This window comes from Macrobrachium rosenbergii, unplaced genomic scaffold (genome assembly GCF_040412425.1).
Source record: "Macrobrachium rosenbergii isolate ZJJX-2024 unplaced genomic scaffold, ASM4041242v1 60, whole genome shotgun sequence".
Taxonomy (NCBI): domain Eukaryota; kingdom Metazoa; phylum Arthropoda; class Malacostraca; order Decapoda; family Palaemonidae; genus Macrobrachium; species Macrobrachium rosenbergii.
The window spans coordinates 503,240-527,851 of NW_027100732.1; the positions used below are offsets into that span (position 1 = coordinate 503,240).

Consider the following 24,612-nt stretch of genomic DNA (forward strand, 5'->3'; position numbering starts at 1 on the left):
TAGGGTCCTGGTGTGTGAGTGCTTTGAATCGGCACCGTTTAGCTCTGCAAAACTACCTGGTCAAGACGTGAGCTGACCTCTGCTCTGAATGTTTGTGAATTATCGAGTATCGTTGTACCCGAGGTTAAAAATTAGCATGTCAATTCAGTAAATGACTGATTTTTGCAGTTTACTTGAAGCTTGATCTATATATGAAAGCCATTTATGCTTCTACTGTCAATAAATAAGAGAAGAGTCTATAAAGAAATTGCTCGCAAAGAAATAATAAAAAAAAACTTGAAATAAAACTACAATGACAATTTTGAACAAATCCACAAAGAGGTTTTAGATCAGGAAACAAAACCTTAAGGTTTCTTTTATTACAGAAAGTCTGCGATATGTCTGTACGATTTAAGATAAAAGTTAAATGTAGCAGTACTATGAACTTTGTCGTCAAGTCCCCTAAACACGTCAGCATTCCGGACAAGGGTTGAATCGGGCCGAACAAAATCGTAACTCTCATAAACTGTGACTAACACAGAAAAGTCCAACATGGCCGACTAAATGCAAATAAGAATAAGTCTGGGGTCATTGTATGACACTCCCCGTCACATACAGGCTTAGGGCTCGGGCCTGAATTGTCCGCTGAGAAAGCAAAAAAGGAATTCAAGGTTCCTGATCTATTCAGAAGAAGGCATTGTTTGGTAATCTCTGTTTCTGAATGTATAACAAGATAAACTGGATGGCAAATTGAATCAACATGACTTATGTGACCAGTAATTATATAAAGTAATTATTGACATAAAAATATTAATCAACAATTCACGAAGGCAGAAAATGTTCCGGGTTACGTCACGAACTAAAATCATTAAAGTCAATTCTCGTCCCGTGTGTCGGGTCTGTTTAGCAATAACTACTGGCCCTCTCGTGACATATAAATATTTAGAGTTTTAAAATCTAACCTTTTATAAGCCTTCATTCTACCTGGTTAAAATCTCTACTTCGAAAAGGCCTCTTCAAATTATATAAACTAAATTGTCATCCTCAGCGGCACAATTTGGCATCGGGTCAGAAGCAAGAGGTCATTTAACTACGCAAGACTTATTTGCACTTAGCCGCTCAAACTCTGGCTGGAAATGATAATGACTTACATTGACAAATATACCAATGGAATGAAATAACATTGACTGTTTATGCCAAATCTGACAAAAGGTAAAGTTAGTGCTATCAATAGCAAAACAAAAAAAATGGCTCCTGCACAGAGAAAAGTAACAGTAATTGTCAAACCCTCCACATTAATACCCTTCGTACACTGACACTCGCACTGCAAGAGATGTAAATTATAGTAATGATGATAAGTTTCCAGTCCACAAGTGAAGCACGAAAGTGAACACTGAAAGGAGGTTCGAGGTTTTCGTAAGTCCCCTGACGGCACTTTCTCAGTCGGGAGGTTGGAAGGGCCTCCTTGCAGGCGACCTTAAAAAGCGATAACGCCTCCCTTTGGGGCGCAGGAGGAAATTGAAGAGAGCCGCCACAGTCCCCATCTCCCGGGGGAAAAGCGCAAAGCGTAATGAAGTGCGGCTCTCTGTCTCTGAACCCCCACACAAATAAGTGTGGGTGGGGAGGGAGGCTTGGGCATTGTGGGCATAAGAATGAATGTGGCTTCTTCAGAGGACAAAACCACAAGTCTGGAGAAGCCCTACAAAAAGGGCTTCTCTAGCAAAGGAGACTTCAGGCGGACGAACAGGTCTAGAAGGAGAAGCCCCTAGAAAAGGCTTCTTCTCCTGACCTCCAGTTATGTCCCCTGAAGAGGAAGAAGTCAGAAACATTCCTAAAGCCCCAACGCCAGCCGCAGCCACCAGCCCTCCCCACCCGCACATGAAAGGAGACTTCTTCGGAGGGACGAACACGAGTCTAGAAGAAGCCTGTTCTGGGGCCTCCGCCTCCGCCTCCTCCTCCACCTCCTCCTCCTCCTCCGCTGCCCATCATCGTCTGCTTGACGGCGTTCGCCTTCGCCTTCAGAGCGGCCACTCGTTCCTGGAACTCTCGCCCCTGCATGATTTCCTTGACGTCCACCTCCCCCTTGATGTTCCTGAGTTCCCTGGCCATCTTCACGCCTGCAGGAGATGGTGGAGAGAGAGAGAGAGAGAGAGAGAGAGAGAGAGAGAGACGAGGAGGGTTAGAATTAATAGAACTGGTCTAGCATCATCTTGGGGACTAAAAATGACTCTTGACACGGTTTAAAATCAAGTTAAAATTATATACAAGATTTACACAAAATGAAAAGATGAGGTCAAAACCCCAAAGCGTTCAAATCTCTCAGCTTCTTTGCAAGCAAGCAGACGTCTGCGAGCTGAAAGCAAAACAGGTTTAGGACATAAAAGGTCAAAAATTCTTAAGACGAGAATTGAACATCCAAAGTTCACGTCTTAGGCAAGAATATAAGTTTAAAAAATGGTCTATTCAATTCTCAGGCAAGAATACACTTTCACAAAGCTGTCTATTGAAGTCTTAGACAAGAATATACATTTTAAAAAATGGTATATTGAATTCTTAGACAAGAATATAAATGAAAAAAGTGGTATATTAAATTCTCAGGCAAAAACACCCTTTCAGAAAGCTGTCTATTCAATTCTGAGACAAGAATATAAATGAAAAAATGGTATATTAAATTCTCAAGCAAGAATACCATTTCAGAAAGCTGCCTATTCAATTCTTAGACAAGAATCTAAATTTTAAAAAATGGTTTATTCAATTCTTAGACAAGAATATAAATTTAAAAAAATGGACTATTCAATTCTTAGACAAGAATATAAATTTAAAAAATGGCCTATTCAATTCTTAAACAAGAATATAAATTTAAAAAATGGTCTATACAATTCTTAGACACGAATACCCTTTCACAAACCTGTCTATTCAATTCCTAGACAGAACATAAATTTAAAAAATGGCCTATTCAATTCTTAGACACGAACACCCTTTCACAAACCTGTCTATTAAACTGTACATAGCAAAAAAGCTTAGGTTAAGATACACGAAAGCTTAATCAGAGAATTCATGATCAGCGTCTGCAAAAATCGCTGAAATTTATCAGCTAAAATCTGCCGAATGAAACTCACATCACTCACAAAAAATTGCAGAAACAATGAAATAAATTTCATGGAATGTTAGAATGTTCAAAACTTCATTAAAAAAAAGCAAAAATATATAATAATATAATTGATTTCAGGATCTTTCCTAGATAGTGACACCCCCTAAAGGAGTTGAACACGGTACGTATCCACCTTTGCAGTGTTTAGTACAATTGGGACTATCTAAGGTGTGTCAATAAAATGTAACCAGAAATTATAAGCAAAAAGCTACAATAATGTATACGAGCAATTGTATTTTACTACAATCCAAAAATAAATAGTTAAACAAGGAAGCTTTCGACTGTTTGCACAACGGCAAACGGTCGCTAACTCCCATTCTTTTGTATTTTGGAAAAATAAAAATACAATCACTCGTATACATTATCGTGGCTTTTCCCTTATGAAACAAAAGACTGTAGATATCGTAAGAGATATTGACCCCCAAAAGAAATATTGGTCGTAGATAACGGCCCCCGAAAACCCTTCCTTGGGGGTCACTATCTACGAAAGATCCGAGCTTTCAAAATCTCAGGAAGATTCTGAGAAACGTCTCTTTTAAAATACGCGACAGAGAAATATTCAGATTGAAAATTGATGACAGACTGATTAAGAAGACCCTGCCCGTCTGACACAGTCTTATGTGGTATGCAATGTCTTCAAGCGTCGAAGACTGAATGTACCCTAGGCTAGCAACTCACAAAGGGTTTATATAAAAACGAGCAAATAAAAGACCAATTGTCAACAGTTTTCCACTCCAATCTCCTCAACGAGGAACAGCAGGAACGTTTAAACGTGAGGTCAGTCTGGGACTTGACCTTTTAGGATCAGAGATCGTTAAAAAAAGGTCAACGTTTCTTTATCTCTGGTAACATCGAGAGGAAATTTCTCTCGAAAATGTTCGTGGAAAAAACCTCTTGATAATTAAAGAGAAGATATTTCAATTTCTCCAAAAGGTATAAATCTGGATAAAACGTTTGACTCTTGAATCAAGAGAAATTTGTAATAAATTGAGAATGTGATTAAGAGGATTGTGACCCAAATACATATTTGACATCCTGAAAGTAAGTACAGCCTGTATATTAGGAATCCTGAAATGGGAAAAGTCATTTAAACAGCTTCTAATTAATGTTTACAATCATCTTGGACCTATTCATAACACAAAATGGCCGTGTTGATATTAGCAATGATTACTGATACAGTTTATTCCATTTGCAAAAACTTATGCACAGATTTTGACTGAAACCTGAAAATCAATGGGTGTCACATCCTCAACGAAGATCAAATTCCGTCGGAGACGCAAACATAACTTTAGGGTACACGGGACGTATATAGGCGTGGATTGCCAACTTTGGTGGACAATTGTCGTCTTCGAATGCCGTATTCATTCGTAAGATTTGCCCTGCTTCAAATACGGGCAAACACGGGCATTCCGCTCTGCGTAAGAATGTTCCAATACCTCACCTCAGTCCAGATCCCACCTGACCCCCAGTACTTGCAGGGGATGCACACAGCTAAACTCCGCAAGTACTTGATAGCCTCCAAAAACCCTTATAACTGCCTATTTTGATAATTCAAACACCAAAAAAACCCTCTAAAAACACTTATACCTGAATATTTTATTACTTTATCACAAAAAAGTGCATTTAGTCACAAAAATGATATAAAAATACAGTAATTAGTGAACATTTCCACAGAAAAACCCACAAATCGGAAACGCGAAAAGGCGGGGGTCCACTGTACTCTCAAAAACGAAAAGCATTTAAGGACGGAAGGACATCAAATCCCGACATATGCCTTCAACTCGAAGGAAACGGATCATAGGACTGGAAAGCTTGTAAACTAAAGGGTTATACTCATGTAGGATCATCATAATGGCTTGGCTTTTAAGGTACCAATGGTTCCTCATTGGGTATTATGAGAGGGTACTATGAATTTCTTGCTGACAAAGGCATAAACTCTCTCTCTCTCTGGGAGAGTACATGAGAGGCCTGACAAAAAAAAAAGAAGCTTTCTCAGGGCCAAGCGGCTCAACACGAAAAGTTCAAAGCTCGATAAATCTTTCGTCAAGTCTCCGAAAATAAAAGTTAAAAAGTGCGAATGCCGTATAATTCGCTGGAAAGTTCCAGCGCCAGATTTTAAAGTCGTTTATCTGAGAGACAATAAACAGACGTCTCTTGAGGCCAAGACGCACACGACAGACGGCATGAAGTAGAGATCGGAGTCAAATAAGAGAGTTTAAACGTCTCCTGGAGTCTCCGCCAGACTTCGAAAAAATTGGGAGGGGAATAAAAAGACACCTTCATTCACATAGACATATAATAATAATAATAATAATAATGATAATAATAATGATAATCATAAGAAAATTGGACACACACAAGCAACTGGGTATTCCAATTTGAAAATATAAGTGACAAAAGTCCTCAATACAATGTAATTCTAAGTAAAAGGGACAATCCCCTAAAGTACTCACTATTGTAAGGGATGAAAATCCCTACGAATCCCTTCTATAAATCCCTGTGGGCAAAAGCTGTCGGCGCTTGAGAGAGAGGAGAGGCCCCTTTGGGGTGAGAGAGTGACAGGAATTGCCAAATAATTGAAGGAATGAAGTTTTAAGATACTATAAACTGAGAGAGAGTGTCAATAAATAGAGAGAGTTATGGATAAGAAACTATCCTAAAGCAATTGGTAGAGCTAAAACTTTACCCAGGAACAATCAGGGGTATTTAAAAGCTGCTTTGAATTACACCCCAAGCCTGAAACAGTTGGCAAAATTTGACCCCAAGCCTGAAATAGTTAGCAAAATTAGACCCCAAGCCTGAAATAGTTGGCAAAATTTGACCCCAAGCCCTAAAAAGTTGGCAAAATTAGACCCCCAAGCCTGAAAGAGTTGGCAAAATTTAACCCCAAGCCTGAAAGAGTTGGCAAAATTTGACCCCAAGCCTGAAATAGTTGGCAAAATTTGACCCCAAGCCCTAAAAAGTTGGCAAAATTAGACCCCCAAGCCTGAAACAGTGGGCAGAATTTGACCCCAAGCCTGAAAGAGTTGGCAAAATTTGACCCCAAGCCTGAAATAGTTGGCAAAATTTGACCCCAAGCCTGAAATAGTTGGCAAAATTTGACCCCAACCCTGAAATAGTTGGCAAAATTAGACCGCAAGCCTGAAATAGTTGGCAAAAACCTTGAAAACCCTACGTTTGGCAATTCCCGTCACTCCAAACAACCTACTGATCAAAAGATTCATCGGAAAGACATAAAATCGATTTGCTGCTGAAAAACATTTCACAGGAATAAAAAGTCATTTGCAAATGAGGAAGTTAACATTTACACAGTCACAGGAAAAATGTGGACACAAAATAACAATAAAAAACTCTCTCGCTTGCGCGAGACTGACTCTGTCTCGGTCACGAAAATCAAGACAGGGCCGTATACTACTACAAAGATGGTTGCTGCGAAGGTTAAAGAAATCAGTGATTGATGGAAATTGTCGGAATTCTTTGAAAACTTGAACGACTGAACGATTTTTGGACTTTATTGGAAAACATCTCGAATGCAAAATTGTGAAAATTAATTTACAATAATTTCGAACTGTGACTTTGATAAAAACGTCTCCTTTTTATGTCACTTTGGGCAAGACGGAAATGTCAAAGAGAGATATAAATGAACATCAACTTTATCCACTCGTGGAGTCGCCCAAGAAGGCCGAGGTACGCCAAGACATCAGCAAAAGGATCGCGCCCAACGTGGCATAAAAAGGAGCACACCAGACTCTCACTTTCCACCAATCAGTCGTACAGTAATTATAATATAACATCCTCCATTTCAAAACATGGAAACAGCAGCGTTAAACATTCAGAGGAAAATCTAATCGTTCCTTTTTCCACGACTAAAGTCGCAAGCGTCGCTCTCTCTCTCTCTCCATAGCAGTACAATAATCTGCCTGACAGCTGTTGGTCATTTCTATATATATACAAACAGAGAGATGACAAAGACATAGTATAAGCAGGGATCGAGAGAGGTTTAAAGAGAGAGTTGGTCTCTCCCTCTCTCTCTCTCTTTACAAAAAACCCAGCGAGAGAAATTGGTTACAAATTTTAAAATAAGTCTGAAGAAAAAACCCCATAATTGACCTCCTGCCTCAAACAAGGTTTCAAAAACACACACACTTATAAAATACAGATTTCAAGTATCTGAAGTGGGTGAATCATTGAGCCCTAATCTCTTCACACTTGACAAAACATCGAGAAAAAAGGGGTGATCTGAGTCGACCTGGTCGAGGTTAACCTCGGCTCGAGAACTAGTGACCCGATTCAACCTCTCTCGCTTGGCTGACTGGCATGTTTAGGGTCCTGGTGTGTGAGTGCTTTGAATCGGCACCGTTTAGCTTTGCAAAACTACCTGGTCGAGACGTGAGCTGACCTCTGCTCTGAATGTTTGTGAATTATCGAGTATCGTTGTACCCGAGGTTAAAAATTAGCATGTCCATTCAGTAAATGACTGATTTTTGCAGTTTACATGAAGCTTGATCTATATATGAATGCTATTTATGCTTCTACTGTCAATAAATAAGAGAAGAGTCTAGAAAGAAATTGCTCGCAAAGAACTAATTAAAAAACTTGAAATAAAACTACAATGACAATTTTGAACAAACCCACAAAGAGGTTTTAGATCAGGAAACAAAACCTTAAGGTTTCGTTTATTACAGAAAGTCTGCGATATGTCTGTACGATTTAAGATGAAAGTTAAATGTAGCAGTACTGAGAACTTTTGTCGTCAAGTCCCCTAAACCGTCAGCATTCGGACAAGGTTGAATCAGGCGAACAAAATCGTAATTCTCATAAACTGTGACTAACACAGAAAAGTCCAACAAGGCCGACTAAATGCAAATAAGAATATCTCTGGGGTCATTGCATGACATTCCCCGTCACATAAAGGCTTAGGGCTCGGGCCTGAATCGTCCGCTGAGAAAGCAAAAAAGGAATTCAAGGTTCCTGATCTATTCAGAAGAAGGAATTGTCTGGTAATCTCTGTTTCTGAATGTATAACAGGATAAACTGGATGGCAAATTGAATCAACATGACTTATGTGACCAGTAATTATATAAAGTAATTATTGACATAAAAATATTAACCAACAATTCACGAAGGCAGAAAATGTTCCGGGTTACGTCACGAACTAAAATCATTAAAGTCAATTCTCGTCCCGAGTGTCGGGTCTGTTTAGCAATGACTACTGGCCCTCTCGTGACTTATAAATATTTAGAGTTTTAAAATCTAACCTTTTATAAGCCTTCATTCCACCTGGTTAAAATCTCTACTTCGAAAAGGCCTCCCGAAATGATATAAAGCTAAATTGTCATCCTCAGCGGCACAATTTGGCATCGGGGCAGAAGCAAGAGGTCATTTAACTCGCAAGACTTATTTGCACTTAGCTGCTCAAACTCTGGCTGGAAATGATAATGACTTACATTGACAAATATACCAATGAAATGAAAGTTACACAGACTGTTTATGCCAAATCTGACAAAAGGTAAAGTTAGTGCTATCAATAGCAAACAAAAAAAAATGGTTCCTGCACAGAAAGTAACAGTAATTGTCAAACCCTCCACATTAATACCCTTCAGACACTGACACTCGCACTGCAAAGAGATGTAAATTATAGTGATGATAAAGTTTCCAGTCCACAAGTGAAGTACCGCGAAAGTGAACACTGAAAAGAGGTTCGAGGTTTCGTAAGTCCTCAGGCGGCACTTTCTCAGTCGGGAGGTTGGAAGGGCCTCTTTGCAGGCGACCTGGGTAAGCGATAACGCCCCTTTGGGGCGCAGGAGAAATTGAAGAGAGCCGCCACAGTCCCCATCTCCCGGGGGGAAAAGCGCAAAGCATAATGAAGTGCGGCTCTCTGTCTCTGAACCCCCCCACACAAATAAGTGTGGGTGGGGAGGGAGGCTTGGGTATTGTGGGTATAAGAATGAATGTGGCTTCTTCCGAAGGACAAAACCACATGTCTAGGAGAAGCCCCTACAAAAGGGCTTATCCTAGTAAAGACTTCAGGGGGACGAACAGGTCTAGAAGGAGAAGCCCCTGAAAGGCTTCTTCTCCTAGACCTCCAGTTATGTCCCCTGAAGAGGAAGAAGTCAGAAACATTCCTAAAGCCCACAACGCCCGCAGCCACACGCCACCAGCCCTCCCCACCCACGCATACGAAAGGAGACTTCTTCGGAGGAACGAACACAAGTCTAAAAGAAGCCTGTTCTGGGCCTCGCCTCCCTCCCTCTCACCTCCTCCTCCTCCGCTGCCCATCATCGTCTGCTTGGGCGTTCGCCTTCGCCTTCAGAGCGGCCACTGCGTTCCTGGAACTCTCGCCCCTGCATGATTTCCTTGACGTCCACCTCCCCTTTGATGTTCCTGAGTTCCCTGGCCATCTTCACGCCTGCAGGAGACGGTGGAGAGAGAGAGAGAGAGAGAGAGAGAGAGAGAGAGAGAGAGAGAGAGAGAGAGAGAGAGAGAGAGAGAGAGAGAGAGAGAGAGAGAGAGAGAGAGAGAGACGAGGAGGGTTAGAATTAATAGAACTGGTCTAGCATCATTTTGGGGACTAAAAATGACTCTTGACACGGTTTAAAATCAAGTTAAAATTATATACAAGAGTTTACACAAAATGAAAAGACGAGGTCAAAACCCCAAAGCGTTCAAATCTCTCAGCTTCTCTGCAAGCAAGCAGACGTCTGCGAGCTGAAAGCAAAAATTCTTAAGACGAGAATTGAACATTCAAAGTGCTGTCTGCTCGTCTTAGACAAGAATATAAGTTAAAAAAATGGTCTGTTAAATTCTCAGGCAAGAATACACTCTCTCAAAGTTGTCTATTAAAGTCTTAGACAAGAATATAAGTTTAAAAAATGGTCTGTTAAATTCTCAGGCAAGAATACACTCTCTCAAAGTTGTCTATTAAAGTCTTAGACAAGAATATAAGTTAAAAAAATGGTCTGTTAAATTCTCAGGCAAGAATACACTCTCTCAAAGTTGTCTATTAAAGTCTTAGACAAGAATATAAGTTAAAAAAATGGTCTATTAAATTCTCAGGGAAGAATACACTCTCTCAAAGTTGTCTATTAAAGTCTTAGACAAGAATATACATTTTAAAAAATGGTCTACTAAATTCTCAGGCAAGAATACACTTTCAGATAGCTGTCTATTCAATTCTGAGACAAGAATATAAATGAAAAAATGGTCTATTAAATTCTCAAGCAAGAATACCATTTCAGAAAGCTGCCTACTCAATTCTTAGACAAGAATATAAATTTTAAAAAATGGTTTATTCAATTCTTAGACAAGAATATAAATTTTAAAAAATGGTCTACTCAATTCTTAGACACGTATACACTTTCAGAAAGCTGTCAATTCAACTCCTAGACAGAATATAAATTTAAAAAATAGTCTATTCAATTCTTAGACAAGAACACCCTTTCACAAACCTGTCTATTAAACTGTACATAGCAAAAAAGCTTAGGTTAAGATACACGAAAGCTTAATCAGAGAATTCATGATCAGCGTCTGCAAAAATCGGTGAAATTTATCAGCTAAAATCTGCCGAGTGAAAGTCACATCACTCACGAAAAATTGCAGAAACAATGAAATAAATTTCATGGATTGTTAGAATGTTCAAAACTTCATTAAAAGCAAAAATATATAATAATATAATTGATTTCAGGATCTCTCTAGATAGTGACACCCCTAAAAGGATCTGAACACTGGTAATGCGTATCCACCTTTGCAGTGTTTAGTACAATTGGGACTATCTAAGGTGTGTCAATAAAATATGACCAGAAATAATAAGCAAAAGCTACAATAATATATACGAGCAATTGTATTTTACTACAATCCAAAAAAATAGTTAAACAACTGAAGCTTTTAGACTGTTTGCACAACGGCAAATGGTTGCTAACTCCCATTCTTTTTGTATTTTGGAAAAATGAAAATACAATCACTCATATACATTATCGTGGCTTTTCCTTATGAAACAAAAGACTGTAGATATCGTAAAAGATATTGACCCCAAAAAATATTGGTCGTAGATAACGGCCCCGAAAACCCTTCCTTGGGGGTCACTATCTACGAAAGATCCGAGCTTCCAAATTCTCAGGAAGATTCTGAGAAACGTCTCTTTTGAAATGCACGACAGAGAAATATTCAGATTGAAAATTGATGACAGACTGATTAAGAAGACCCTGCCCGTCTGACACAGTCTTATGTGGTATGCATTGTCTTCAAGCCGAAGACTGAATGTACCCTAGAGCTGCAATTCACAAAGGGGTTTATATAAAAACGAGCAAATAAAAGACCAATTGTCGACAGTTTTCCATTCCTATCTCCTCAACAAGGAACAGCAGGAACGTTTAAACGTGAGGTCAGTCTGGGACATGACCTTTTAGGATCAGAGATCGTAAAAAAAAAAGGTCGATGTTTCTTTATCTCTGGTAACATCAAGAGGAAATATCTCACGAAAATGTTCGTGGAAAAATCCTCTTCATAATTAGAGAAGATATTTAAATTTCTCCAAAAGGTATAAATCTGGATGAAGCGTTTGACTCTTGAATCAAGAGAAATTTGTAATAAATTGAGAATGTGTTTAATAGGATTATGACCCAAATATAGTATTTGACATCCTGAAAGTAAGTACAGTTTGTATATTAGGATTCCTGAAATGGAAAAAGTCATTTAAACAGCTTCTAATTAATGTTTACAATCATCTTGGACCTATTCTATGACACAAAATGGCCGTTGATATTAGGCAATGATTACTGATACAGTTTATTCCATTTGCAAAAAGTTATGCACAGATTTTGACTGAAACCTGAAAATCAATGGGCGTCACATCCTCAACGTAAGATCAAATTCGTCGGAGGCGCAAAACATAACTTTAGGGTACACGGGACGTATAGGAACGTGGATTGCCAACTTGGTGGACAATTGCCGTCTTGAATGCCGTATTCATTCGTAAGATTTGCCTGCTTCAAATACGGGCAAACAACACGGGCATTCCGTTCTGCATAAGGATGTTACAATACCTCACCTCAGTCCAGATCCCACTGACCCCAGTACTTGCGGGGGATGCATACAGCTAAACTCCGAACAGCTAAGTACTTGATACCCTCTAAAACCCTTATAACTGCCTATTTTGATAATTCAAACACCAAAAAACCCTCTAAAAACACTTATACCTGAATATTTTATTACTTTATCACAAAAAGTGCATTTAGTCACAAAATGATATAAAAATACAGTAATTAGTGAACATTTCCACAGAAAACCCACAAATCGGAAAAAACATTGAGGAAGTGCAAAAGTGCGTGGGGTCCACTGTACTCTCAAAAACGAAAAGCATTTAAGGACGGAAGGACATCAAATGCCAACGTATGCCTTCAACTCGAACAAAACGGACCACAGGACTGGAAAACTTGTAAACTAAAGGGTTATACTCAGGTAGGATCATCATAATGGCTTGTCTTTTAAGGTACCAATGGTTCCTCATTGGGTATTATGAGAGGGTACTATGAATTTCTTGCTGACAAAGGCATAAACTCTCTCTCTCTCTCTCTCTCTATTGGGAGAGTATATGAGAGCATCAGCAGAGAGGCCTGACAAAAAAAAAGAAGCTTTCTCAGGGCCAATCAGCTCAACACGAAAAGTTCAAAGCTCGATAAATCTTTTGCCGAAGTCTCTTTGAAAATAAAATTAAAAAGTATGAATGCGATACAATACACTGGAAAGTTCCAGCGCCAGATTTTAAAGTCGTTTATCTGAGAGAAAAAAAACAGACGTCTTAAAGCCAAGACGCACAAAACAGACGGCATGAAGGAGAGACGGTAGATCTGAGGTCAAATGAGAGAGTTTAAACGTCTCCTGGAGTCTCCGCCAGACTTCAAAAAAAATTGGGAGGGGAATAAAAAGACACCTTTGTTCACATAGACATATAATAATAATAATAATAATAATGATAATAATAATAATAATGATAATAATATGAAAATTGGACACACACAAGTAACTGGGTCTTCCAATTTGAAAATATAAAGAGACAAAAGTCCTCAATACAATGTAATTCTAAGTAAAAGGGACAATCCCCTAAAGTACTTACTACCGTACGGGATGAAAATCCCTATCAATCCCTTCTATAAATCCCTGTGGGCAAAAGCTGTCGGCACTTGAGAGAGAGGAGAGGCCCCTCTGGGGCGAGAGAGTGACGGGAATTGCCAAATAATTGAAGGAATGAAGTTTTAAGATACTATAAACTGAGAGAGAGTGTGTCAATAAATAAAGAGAGAGAGTTGTGGATAAGAAACTATCCTAAAGCAATTGGAAGAGCTAAAATTATACCCAGGAACAATCAGGGGTATTTAAAAACTGCTTTGAATTATGCCCCAAGCCTGATATAGTTGGCAAAATTTAACCCCAAGCCTGAAACAGTTGGAAAATTTGACCCCAAGCCTGAAATAGTTGGCAAAATTTAACCCCAAGCCTGAAAGAGTGGGCAAAATTTGACCCCAAGCCTGAAATAGTTGGCAAAATTTGACCCCAAGCCTGAAACAGTTGGCAAAATTAGACCCCAAGTTTGAAATAGTTGGCAAAATTTGACCTCAAAGCCTGAAATAGTTGGCAAAATTTGACCCCAAGCCTGAAATAGTTGGCAAAATTTGACCCCAAGCCTCGAACAGTTGGCAAAATTAGACCCCAAGTTTGAAATAGTTGGCAAAATTTAACCCCAAGCCTGAAATAGTTGGCAAAATTAGACCGCAAGCCTGAAATAGTTGGCAAAAACCTCGAAAACCCTACGTTTGACAATTCCCGTCACTTCAAACAACCTACTGATCAAAAGATTCATCGGAAAGACATAAAAATGATTTGCTGCTGAAAAACATTTTACAGGAATAAAAAGTCATTTGCAAATGAGGAAGTTAACATTTAAACAGTCACAAGAAAAATGTGGACACAAAAATAACAATAAAAAAAACTCTCTCCGCGGCGCGAGACTGACTCTGTCTCGGCCGCGAAAATCAAGACAGGGCCGTATACTACTACAAAGATGGCGGCTGCCGAAGGTTCGGCAGAAATCGAGTGATTGATGGAAATTGTCGGAATTCTTGGAAAGCTTGAATGACTGAACGATTTTTGGACTTTATTGGAAAACATCTCGAATGCAAAACTGTGAAAATTAATTTACAATAATTTCGGAACTGTAGCTTTGATAAAAACGTCTCCTTTTATGTCACTTTGGGCAAGACGAAAATGTCAAAGAGAGATATAAATGAACATCAACTTTATCCATTCGTAAGGTCGCCCAAGAAGGCCGCGAGCCGCCAAGGGCATCAGCAAAGGATCGCGGCCCAACGTGGCATAAAAGGAGCGCCCAGACTCTCACTTTCCACCAATCAGTCGTACAGTAATTATAATATAACATCCTCCATTTCAAAACATGGAAACAGCAGCGTTAAACACTCAGAGAAAAATCTAATCGTTCCTTTTTCCACGACTAAAGTCGCAAAGCGTACGCTCTCTCTCTCTCTCTCTCTCTCTCTCCATAGCAGTACAATAATCTCCCTGACAGCTGTTGGTCATTTCTATATATATACAAAGAGAGAGATGACAAAGACATGGTATAAACAGGGATCGAGAGAGGTTTAAAGAGAGAGTTGGTCTCTCCCTCTCTCTCTCTCTTTACAAAAAAACCCAGCGACAGAAATTGGTTACAAAATTTTAAAATAAGTCTGAAGAAAAAACCCCATAATTGACCTCCTGCCTCAAACAAGGTTTCAAAAACACACACACTTATAAAATACAGATTTCAAGTATCTGAAGTGGGTGAATCATTGAGCCCTAATCTCTTCACACTTGACAAAACATCGAGAAAAAGGGGTGATCTGAGTCGACCTCGGGTCGAGGTTAGCCTCGGCTCGAGAACAAGTGACCCGATTCGAACCTCTCGCCTCGGCTGACTGGCATGTTTAGGGTCCTGGTGTGTGATTGATTAGAATCGGCACCGTTTAGCTTTGCAAAACTACCTGGTCGAGACGTGAGCTGACCTCTGCTCTGAATGTTTGTGAAATATCGAGTATCGTTGTACCCAAGGTTAAAAATTAGCATGTCCATTCAGTAAATGACTGATTTTTGCAGTTTACATGAAGCTTGATCTATATATGAATGCTATTTATGCTTCTACTGTCAATAAATAAGAGAAGAGTCTATAAAGAAATTGCTCGCAAAGAAATAATAAAAAAAAACTTGAAATAAAACTACAATGACAATTTTGAACAAATCCACAAAGAGGTTTTAGATCAGGAGACAAAAACCTAAAGGTTTCTTTTATTACAGAAATTCTGCGATATGTCTGTAAGATTTAACATAAAAGTTAATTACAGCAGTACTAAGAACTTTGTCGTCAAGTCCCCTAAACACGCCAGCATTCGGACAAGGGTTGAATCGGGCCAACAAAATCGTAATTCTCATAAACTGTGACTAACACAGAAAAGTCCAACATGGCCGACTAAATGCAAATAAGAATATCTCTGGGGTCATTGCATGACATTCCCCGTCACATAAAGGCTTAGGGCTCGGGCCTGAATTGTCCGCTGAGAAAGCAAAAAAGGAATTCAAGGTTCCTGATCTATTCAGAAGAAGGCATTGTTTGGTAATCTCTGTTTCTGAATGTATAACAAGATAAACTGGATGGCAAATTGAATCAACATGACTTATGTGACCAGTAATTATATAAAGTAATTAATGACATAAAAATATTAATCAACAATTCACGAAGGCAGAAAATGTTCCGGGTTACGTCACGAACTAAAATCATTGAAGTCAATTCTCGTCCCGAGTGTCGGGTCTCTTTAGCAATAACTACCGGCCCTCTCGTGACTTATAAATATTTAGAGTTTTAAAATCTAACCTTTTCTAAGCCTTCATTCCACCTGGCTAAAATCTGTACTTCGAAAAGGCCTCCCGAAATGATATAAAGCTAAATTGTCATCCTCAGCGGCACAATTTGGCATCGGGGCAGAAGCAAGAGGTCATTTAACTACGCAAGACTTATTTGCACTTAGCCGCTCAAACTCTGGCTGGAAATGATAATGACTTACATTGACAAATATACCAATGAAATGAAAGTTACACAGACTGTTTATGCCAAATCTGACAAAAGGTAAAGTTAGTGCTATCAATAGCAAAACAAAAAAAAAGGTTCCTGCACAGAGAAAAGTAACAGTAATTGTCAAACCCTCCACATTAATACCCTTCGTACACTGACACTCGCACTGCAAGAGATGTAAATTATAGTAATGATAATGTTTCCAGTCCACAAGTGAAGCACGAAAGTGAACACTGAAAAGAGGTTCGAGGTTTTCGTAAGTCCCCTGACGGCACTTTCTCAGTCGGGAGGTTGGAAGGGCCTCCTTGCAGGCGACCTGGGTAAGCGATAACGCCCCCTTTGGGGCGCAGGAGGAAATTGAAGAGAGCCGCCACAGTCCCCATCTCCCGGGGGAAAAGCGCAAAGCGTAATGAAGTGCGGCTCTCTGTCTCTGAACCCCCCCACACAAATAAGTGTGGGTGGGGAGGGAGGCTTGGGCATTGTGGGCATAAGAATGAATGTGGCTTCTTCAGAGGGACAAAACCAAAGGTCTAGGAGAAGCCCCTACAAAAAGGGCTTCTCCTAGCAAAAGGAGACTTCAGGGGGACGAACAGGTCTAGAAGGAGAAGCCCCTATAAAAGGCTTCTTCTCCTAGACCTCCAGTTATGTCCCCCTGAAGAGGAAGAAGTCAGAAACATTCCTAACGCCCACAACGCCGCAGCCGCCGCCACCAGCCCTCCCCACCCGCATATGAAAGGAGACTTCTTCGGAGGGACGAACATAAGTTTAGAAGAAGCCTGTTCTAGGGCCTCCGCCTCCGCCTCCTCCTCCTCCGCTGCCCATCATCGTCTGCTTGACGGCGTTCGCCTTCGCCTTCAGAGCGGCCACTCGTTCCTGGAACTCTCGCCCCTGCATGATTTCCTTGACGTCCACCTCCCCCTTGATGTTCCTGAGTTCCCTGGCCATCTTCACGCCTGCAGGAGACGGTGGAGAGAGAGAGAGAGAGAGAGAGAGAGAGAGAGAGAGAGAGAGAGAGAGAGAGAGAGACGAGGAGGGTTAGAATTAATAGAACTGGTCTAGCATCATCTTGGGGACTAAAAATGACTCTCGACACGGTTTAAAATCAAGTTAAAATTATATACAAGAGTTTACACAAAATGAAAAGACGAGGTCAAAACCCCAAAGCGTTCAAATCTCTCAGCTTCTCTGCAAGCAAGCAGACATCTGCGAGCTGAAAGCAAAACAGGTTTAAGACGTGGAAATGAACGCAGGTGCTTGCCAAGAGAGAGCTGAGTGACGGGTCAAAAATTCTTCAGACGAGAATTGAACATTCAAAGTGCTGTCTGCTCGTCTCAGACAAGAATATAAGTTAAAAAAAATGGTCTATTAAATTCTCAGGCAAGAATACACTCTCTCAAAGTTGTCTATTAAAGTCTTAGACAAGAATTTACATTTTAAAAAATGGTCTACTAAATTCTCAGGCAAGAATACACTTTCAGATAGCTGTCTATTCAATTCTGAGACAAGAATATAAATGAAAAAATGGTATATTAAATTCTCAAGCAAGAATACCATTTCAGAAAGCTGCCTATTGAAGTCTTAGACAAGAATCTAAATTTTAAAAAATGGTTTATTCAATTCTTAGACAAGAATATAAATTTAAAAAATGGTCTATTCAATTCTTAGACAAGAATATAAATTTAAAAAATGGCCTATTCAATTCTTAAACAAGAATATAAACTTTAAAAAATGGTCTACTCAATTCTTAGAAAAGAATACCCTTTCACAAACCTGTCTATTCAATTCCTAGACAGAACATAAATTTAAAAAATGGTCTATTCAATTCTTAGACAAGAACACCCTTTCACAAACCTGTCTATTAAACTGTACATAGCAAAAAAGCTTAGGTTAAAATACACGAAAGCTTAATCAGAGAATTCGCGATCAGCGTCTGCAAAAATCGCTGAAATTTATCAGCTAAAATCTGCCGAATGAAACTCACATCACTCACGAAAAATTGCAGAAACAATGAAATAAATTTCATGGATTGTTAGAATGCTGAAAACTTCATTAAAAAAAGCAAAAATATATAATAATATAATTGATTTCAGGATCTTTCCTAGATAGTGACACCCCCTAAAGGATTTGAACCCGATACGTATCCACCTTTGCAGTGTTTAGTACAATTGGGACTATCTAAGGTGTGTCAATAAAATATGACCAGAAATAATGAGCAAAAAGCTGCAATAATGTATACGAGCAATTGTATTTTACTACAATCCAAAAAAAACAGTTAAACAACGAAGCTTTCGACTGTTTGCACAACGGCAAACGGTCGATAACTCCCATTCTTTTGTATTTTGGAAAAATGAAAATACAATCACTCGTACACATTATCGTGGCTTTTCCCTTATGAAACAAAAGACTGTAGATATCGTCAAAGATATTGACCCCCAAAAGAAATATTGGTCGTAGATATCGGCCCCCGAAAACCCTTCCTTGGGGGTCACTATCTACGAAAGATCCGAGCTTCCAAATTCTCAGGAAGATTCTGAGAAACGTCTCTTTTGAAATACGCGACAGAGAAATATTCAGATTGAAAATTGATGACAGACTGATTAAGAAGACCCTGCCTGTCTGACACAGTCTTAAGTGGTATGCAATGTCTTCAAGCGTCAAAGACTGAATGTACCCTAGGCAAGCAATTCACAAAGGGTTTATATAAAAACGAGCAAATAAAAGACCAATTGTCGACAGTTTTCCATTCCTATCTCCTCAACGAGGAACAGCAGGAATGTTTAACGCGAGGTCAGCCTGGGACTTGACCTTTTAGGATCAGAGATCATAAAAAAAGGTCGACGTTTCTTTATCTCTCGTAACATCGAGAGGAAATATCTCACGAAAATGTTTGTGGAAAAATCCTCTTGACAATTAAAGAGAAAATATTTCAATTTCTTCAAAAGGTATAAATCTGGATGAAGTGTTTGACTCTTGAATCAAGAGAAATTTGTAATAAATTGAGAATGTGATTAAGAGGATTGTGACCCAAATACATATTTGACATCCTGAAAGTAAGTACAGCCTGTATATTAGGAATCCTGAAATGGAAAAAGTCATTTAAACAGCTTCTAATTAATGTTTACAATCATCTTGGACCTATTCATGACACAAAATGGCCGTGTTGATATTAGCAATGATTACTGATACAGTTTATTCCATTTGCAAAAAAGTTATGCACGGATTTTGACTGAAACCTGAAAATCAATGGGCCTCACATCCCTCAACGTAAGATCAAATTCCGTCGGAGGCGCAAACATAACTTTATGGTACACGGGACATATAGGAACGTGGATTGCCAACTTTGGTGGACAATTGCCGTCTTCGAATGCCGTATTCATTCGTAAGATTTGCCCTGCTCCAAATACGGGCAAGCAACACGGGCATTCCGCTCTGCGTAAGAATGTTACAATACCTCACCTCAGTCCAGATCCCACCTGACCCCCAGTATTTGCGGGGGATTCGTACAGCAACCCCCCCCCCCCCGAACAGCTAAACTCCGCAAATACTTGATACCCTCTAAAAACCCTTATACGAGGCATGTTCAATAAGTAAAGAGAAAATGTCAGGCAAGACACTAAATGTGATTTGATCAAAATACTCCTTCATGGTGAAGTACACATACATATCTTCTATAAAATGACAAACTGACAACTTTCTATATTTGTAGGTCTGAGTGCAGCGGTGAACGTGGTGGAACCAATCTGATCCGGTTTGCCGATCTGTGAACGCTTGTCAAAATGCAGGAAAACGTGAAACGTTACCATCAAATTTTGTGTTAAACTTGAGAAAACCAAAGAAGCAGCTTACGGAACGTTAAAGGAGGCCTATGGGGATGAACAGATGAGCCAAGCAAGTTTCTGTCGGCGGTTTAACAGACTTTCTGACGGAAATGGACAGGTTGAGGACAACCCAGATCTGGAGCGCCAAAAGTGAGCGCAAGGGGGAAACATTGAGGAAGTGCAAAGGTTAGTGATGCAAGACCGTCGAATATCTGTGAGGATGCTATCTGAAGCTGTTGGCACAGTAGAGACAGTTCTGACCGAAGAGGAGTGGAGGAGTGGTCAGTGGTGGTTCCACCAGGACAATGCCCCATGCCTCAAGTCAACGCTGGTAACCAGCTGGATGGCCGACGGGAATGAAAGTGGTACAGCACCCACCCTACAGCCCTGACCTAGCCCCTCGCGACTTCTTCCCGTTCCCACGCATGAAAGACAGCCTCAGGGGAACCAGATTCCAGTCAACAGAGGAGCTGAAAGAGGCACTGGAAAGTTACCTGAAGGGACTACTGAAAAAGGACTTTGAGGAGGTCTTCCAGGATTGGGAGAGACAATGCAGAAGTGTGTAGCTACCAAAGTTGTGTAGGCTTATGAGTATAAATAGTATCTCTCCTGACATTTTCTCATTACTTATTGAACATGCCTCGTAACTGTCGAGTTTGATAGTTCAGACACCAAAAAACCCTCTAAAAACACTTATACCTGAATATTTTATTACTTTATCACAAAAAAAATGCATTTAGTCACAAAAAATTATAAGAAAATACAGTAATTAGTGAACATTTCCACAGAAAAACCCACAAATCGGAAACGCGAAAAGGCGGGGGTCCACTGTACTCTCAAAAACGAAAAGCATTTAAGGACGGAAGGACATCAAATGCCGACGTATGCCTTCAACTCGAAGGAAACGGATCATAGGACTGGAAAGCTTGTAAACTAAAGGCTTATACTCATGTAGGATCATCATAGTGGCTTGGCTTTAAGGTACCAATGGTTCCTCATTGGGTATTATGAGAGGCTACTATGAATTTCTTGCTGACAAAGGCATAAACTCTCTCTCTCTCTCTCTCTCGGGAGAGTACATGAGAGGCCTGACAAAAAAAAAAGAAGCTTTCTCAGGGCCAAGCGGCTCAACACGAAAAGTTCAAAGCTCGATAAATCTTTCGTCAAGTCTCCGAAAATAAAGTTAAAAAGTGCGAATGCCATATAATTTGCTAGAAAGTTCCAGCGCCGTATTTTAAGGTCGTTTATCTGAGAGACAATAAACAGACGTCTCTTTGAGGCCAAGACGCACACGACAGACGGCATGAAGTAGAGATCGGAGTCAAATAAGAGAGTTTAAACGTCTCCTGGCGTCTCCGCCAGACTTCAAAAAAAATTGGGAGGGGAATAAAAAGACACCTTCGTTCACATAGACGTATAATAATAATAATAATGATGATAATAATAATAATAATAATGATAATAATAAGAAAATTGGACACACACAAGCAACTGGGTCTTCCAATTTGAAAGTATAAGGTGACAAAAGTCCTCAATACAATGTAATTCTAAGTAAAAGGGACAATCCCCTAAAGTACTTACTACCGTACGGGATGAAAATCCCTATCAATCCCTTCTATAAATCCCTGTGGGCAAAAGCTGTCAGCACTTGAGAGAGAGGAGAGGCCCCTCTGGGGTGGGAAAGTGACGGGAATTGCCAAATAATTGAAGGAATTAAGTTTTAAGATACTATAAACTGAGAGAGATTGTGTCAATAAAGAGAGAGAGTTATGGATAAGAAACTAACCCAAAGTGATTGGTAGAGCTAAAACTTTACCCAGGAACAATCAGGGGTATTTAAAAGCTGCTTTGAATTATGCCCCAAGCCTGAAATAGTTGGCAAAATTTGACCCCAAGCCTGAAATAGTTGGCAAAATTTAACCCCAAGCCTGAAATAGTTGGCATAATTTAACCCCAAGCCTGAAATAGTTGGCAAAATTTAACCCCACGCCTGAAAGAGTTGGCAAAATTTAACCCCAAGCCTGAAAGAGTTGGCAAAATTTGACCCCAAGCCTGAAATAGTTGGCATAATTTAACCCCAAGCCTGAAATAGTTGGCAAAATTTAACCCCAAGCCTGAAAGAGTTGGCAAAATTTGACCCCAAGCCTGAAATAGTTGGCAAAATTTGACCCCAAGCCTGAAATAGTTGGCAAAATTTAACCCCAAGCCTGAAATAGTTGGCAAAATTAGACCCCAAGCCTGAAATAGTTGGCAAAATTTAACCCCAAGCCTGAAATAGTTGGCAAAATTAGACCCCCAAGCCCGAAACAGTGGGCAAAATTTGACCCCAAGCCTGAAACAGTTGGCAAAATTAGACCCCAAGTTTGAAATAGTTGGCAAAATTTGACCTCAAAGCCTGAAATAGTTGGCAAAATTAGACCCCAAAGCCTGAAATAGTTGGCAAAAACCTCGAAAACCCTACTTTGGCAATTCCCGTCACTCCAAACAACCTACTGATCAAAAGATTCATCGGAAAGACATAAAATTGATTTGCTGCTGAAAAACATTTTACAGGAATAAAAAGTCATTTGCAAATGAGGAAGTTAACATTTAAACAGTCACAGGAAAAATGTGGACACAAAAATAATAATAAAAACTCTTTCCACGGCGCGAGACTGACTCTGTCTCGGCCGCGAAAATCAAGACAGGGCCGTATACTACTACAAAGGTGGCTGCTGCCGAAGGTTCGGCAGAAATCGAGTGATTGATGGAAATTGTCGGAATTCTTGGAAAGCTTGAATGACTGAACGATTTTTGGACTTTATTGGAAAACATCTCGAATGCAAAATTGTGAAAATTAATTTACAATAATTTCTGAACTGTGACTTAGATAAAAACGTCTCCTTTTATGTCATTTTGGGCAAGACGGAAATGTCAAAGAGAGATATAAATGAACATCAACTTTATCCATTCGTAAGGTCGCCCAAGAAGGTCGCGAGCCGCCAAGGGCATCAGCAAAGGATCGCGGCCCAACGTAGCATAAAAGGAGCACCCAGAATCTCACTTTCCACCAATCAGTCGTACAATGATTATAATATAACATCCTCCATTTCAAAACATGGAAACAGCAGCGTTAAACATTCAGAGGAAAATCTAATCGTTCCTTTTCCACGACTAAAGTCGCAAAGCGTCACTCTCTCTCTCTCTCTCTCTCTCATAGCAGTACAATAATCTGCCTGACAGCTGTTGGTCATTTCTATATATATACAAACAGAGACATGATAAGGACATGGCATAAGCAGGGATCGAGAGAGGTTAAAAGAGAGAGCTGGTCTCTCCCTCTCTCTCTCTCTTTACAAAAAAACCCAGCGACAGAAATTGGTTACAAATTTTAAAATAAGTCTGAAGGAAAAACCCCATAATTGACCTCCTGCCTCAAACAAGGTTTCAAAAACACACACACTTATAAAATACAGATTTCAAGTATCTGAAGTGGGTGAATCATTGAGTCCTAATCTCTTCACACTTGACAAAACATCGAGAAAAAGGGGTGATCTGAGTCGACCTCGAGTCGAGGTTAGCCTCGGCTCGAGAACAAGTGACATGATTAGGGTCTGGTCTGACCCGATTCGAACCTCTCGCCTTGGCTGATTGGCATGTTCAGGGTCCTGATGCGTGAGTGCTTTGAATCGGCACCGTTTAGCTCTGCAAAACTACCTGGTCGAGACGTGAGCTGACCTCTGCTCTGAATGTTTGTGAATTATCGAGTATCGTTGTACCCAAGGTTAAAAATTAGCATGTGCATTCAGTAAATGACTGATTTTTGCAGTTTACTTGAAGCTTGATCTATATATGAATGCTATTTATGCTTCTACTGTCAATAAATAAGAGAAGAGTCTATAAAGAAATTGCTCGCAAAGAAATAATAAAAAAAAACTTGAAATAAAACTATAATGACAATTACAAACCCACAAAGAGGTTTTAGATCAGGAGACAAAAACCTAAAGGTTTCTTTTATTACAGAAAGTCTGCGATATGTCTGTACGATTTAACATAAAAGTTAATTACAGCAGTACTGAGAACTTTGTCGTCAAGTCCCCTAAACACGTCAGCATTCCAGACAAGGGTTGAATCGGGCCGAACAAAATCGTAATTCTCATAAACTGTGACTAACACAGAAAAGTCCAACATGGCCGACTAAATGCAAATAAGAATATTCAGAGTATGACATTCCCCGTCACATACAGGCTTAGGGCTCGGGCCTGAATCGTCCGCTGAGAAAGCAAAAGAGGAATTCAAGGTTCCTGATCTATTCAGAAGAAGGCATTGTTTGGTAATCTCTGTTTCTGAATGTATAACAAGATAAACTGGATGGCAAATTGAATCAACATGACTTATGTGACCAGTAATTATATAAAGTAATTAGTGACATACAAATATTAATCAACAATTCACGAAGGCAGAAAATGTTCCGGGTTACGTCACGAACTAAAATCATTAAAGTCAATTCTCGTCCCGAGTGTCGGGTCTGTTTAGCAATAACTACCGGCCCTCTCGTGACTTATAAATAT

At 39.7% G+C, this 24,612-nt stretch overlaps 1 long non-coding RNA gene across 1 annotated transcript; it reads right to left on the reverse strand.

The window, feature by feature from the left end:
* Nucleotides 1-21,461: 21,461 nt before the first annotated feature.
* On the reverse strand, nucleotides 21,462-23,225 carry LOC136838315 (uncharacterized). Its single transcript, XR_010852935.1, has 2 exons — nucleotides 22,482-23,225; nucleotides 21,462-22,449 (listed from the first exon to the last, which is right to left on the reverse strand). It is a non-coding gene; the product is annotated as an uncharacterized lncRNA (long non-coding RNA).
* Nucleotides 23,226-24,612: the final 1,387 nt, after the last annotated feature.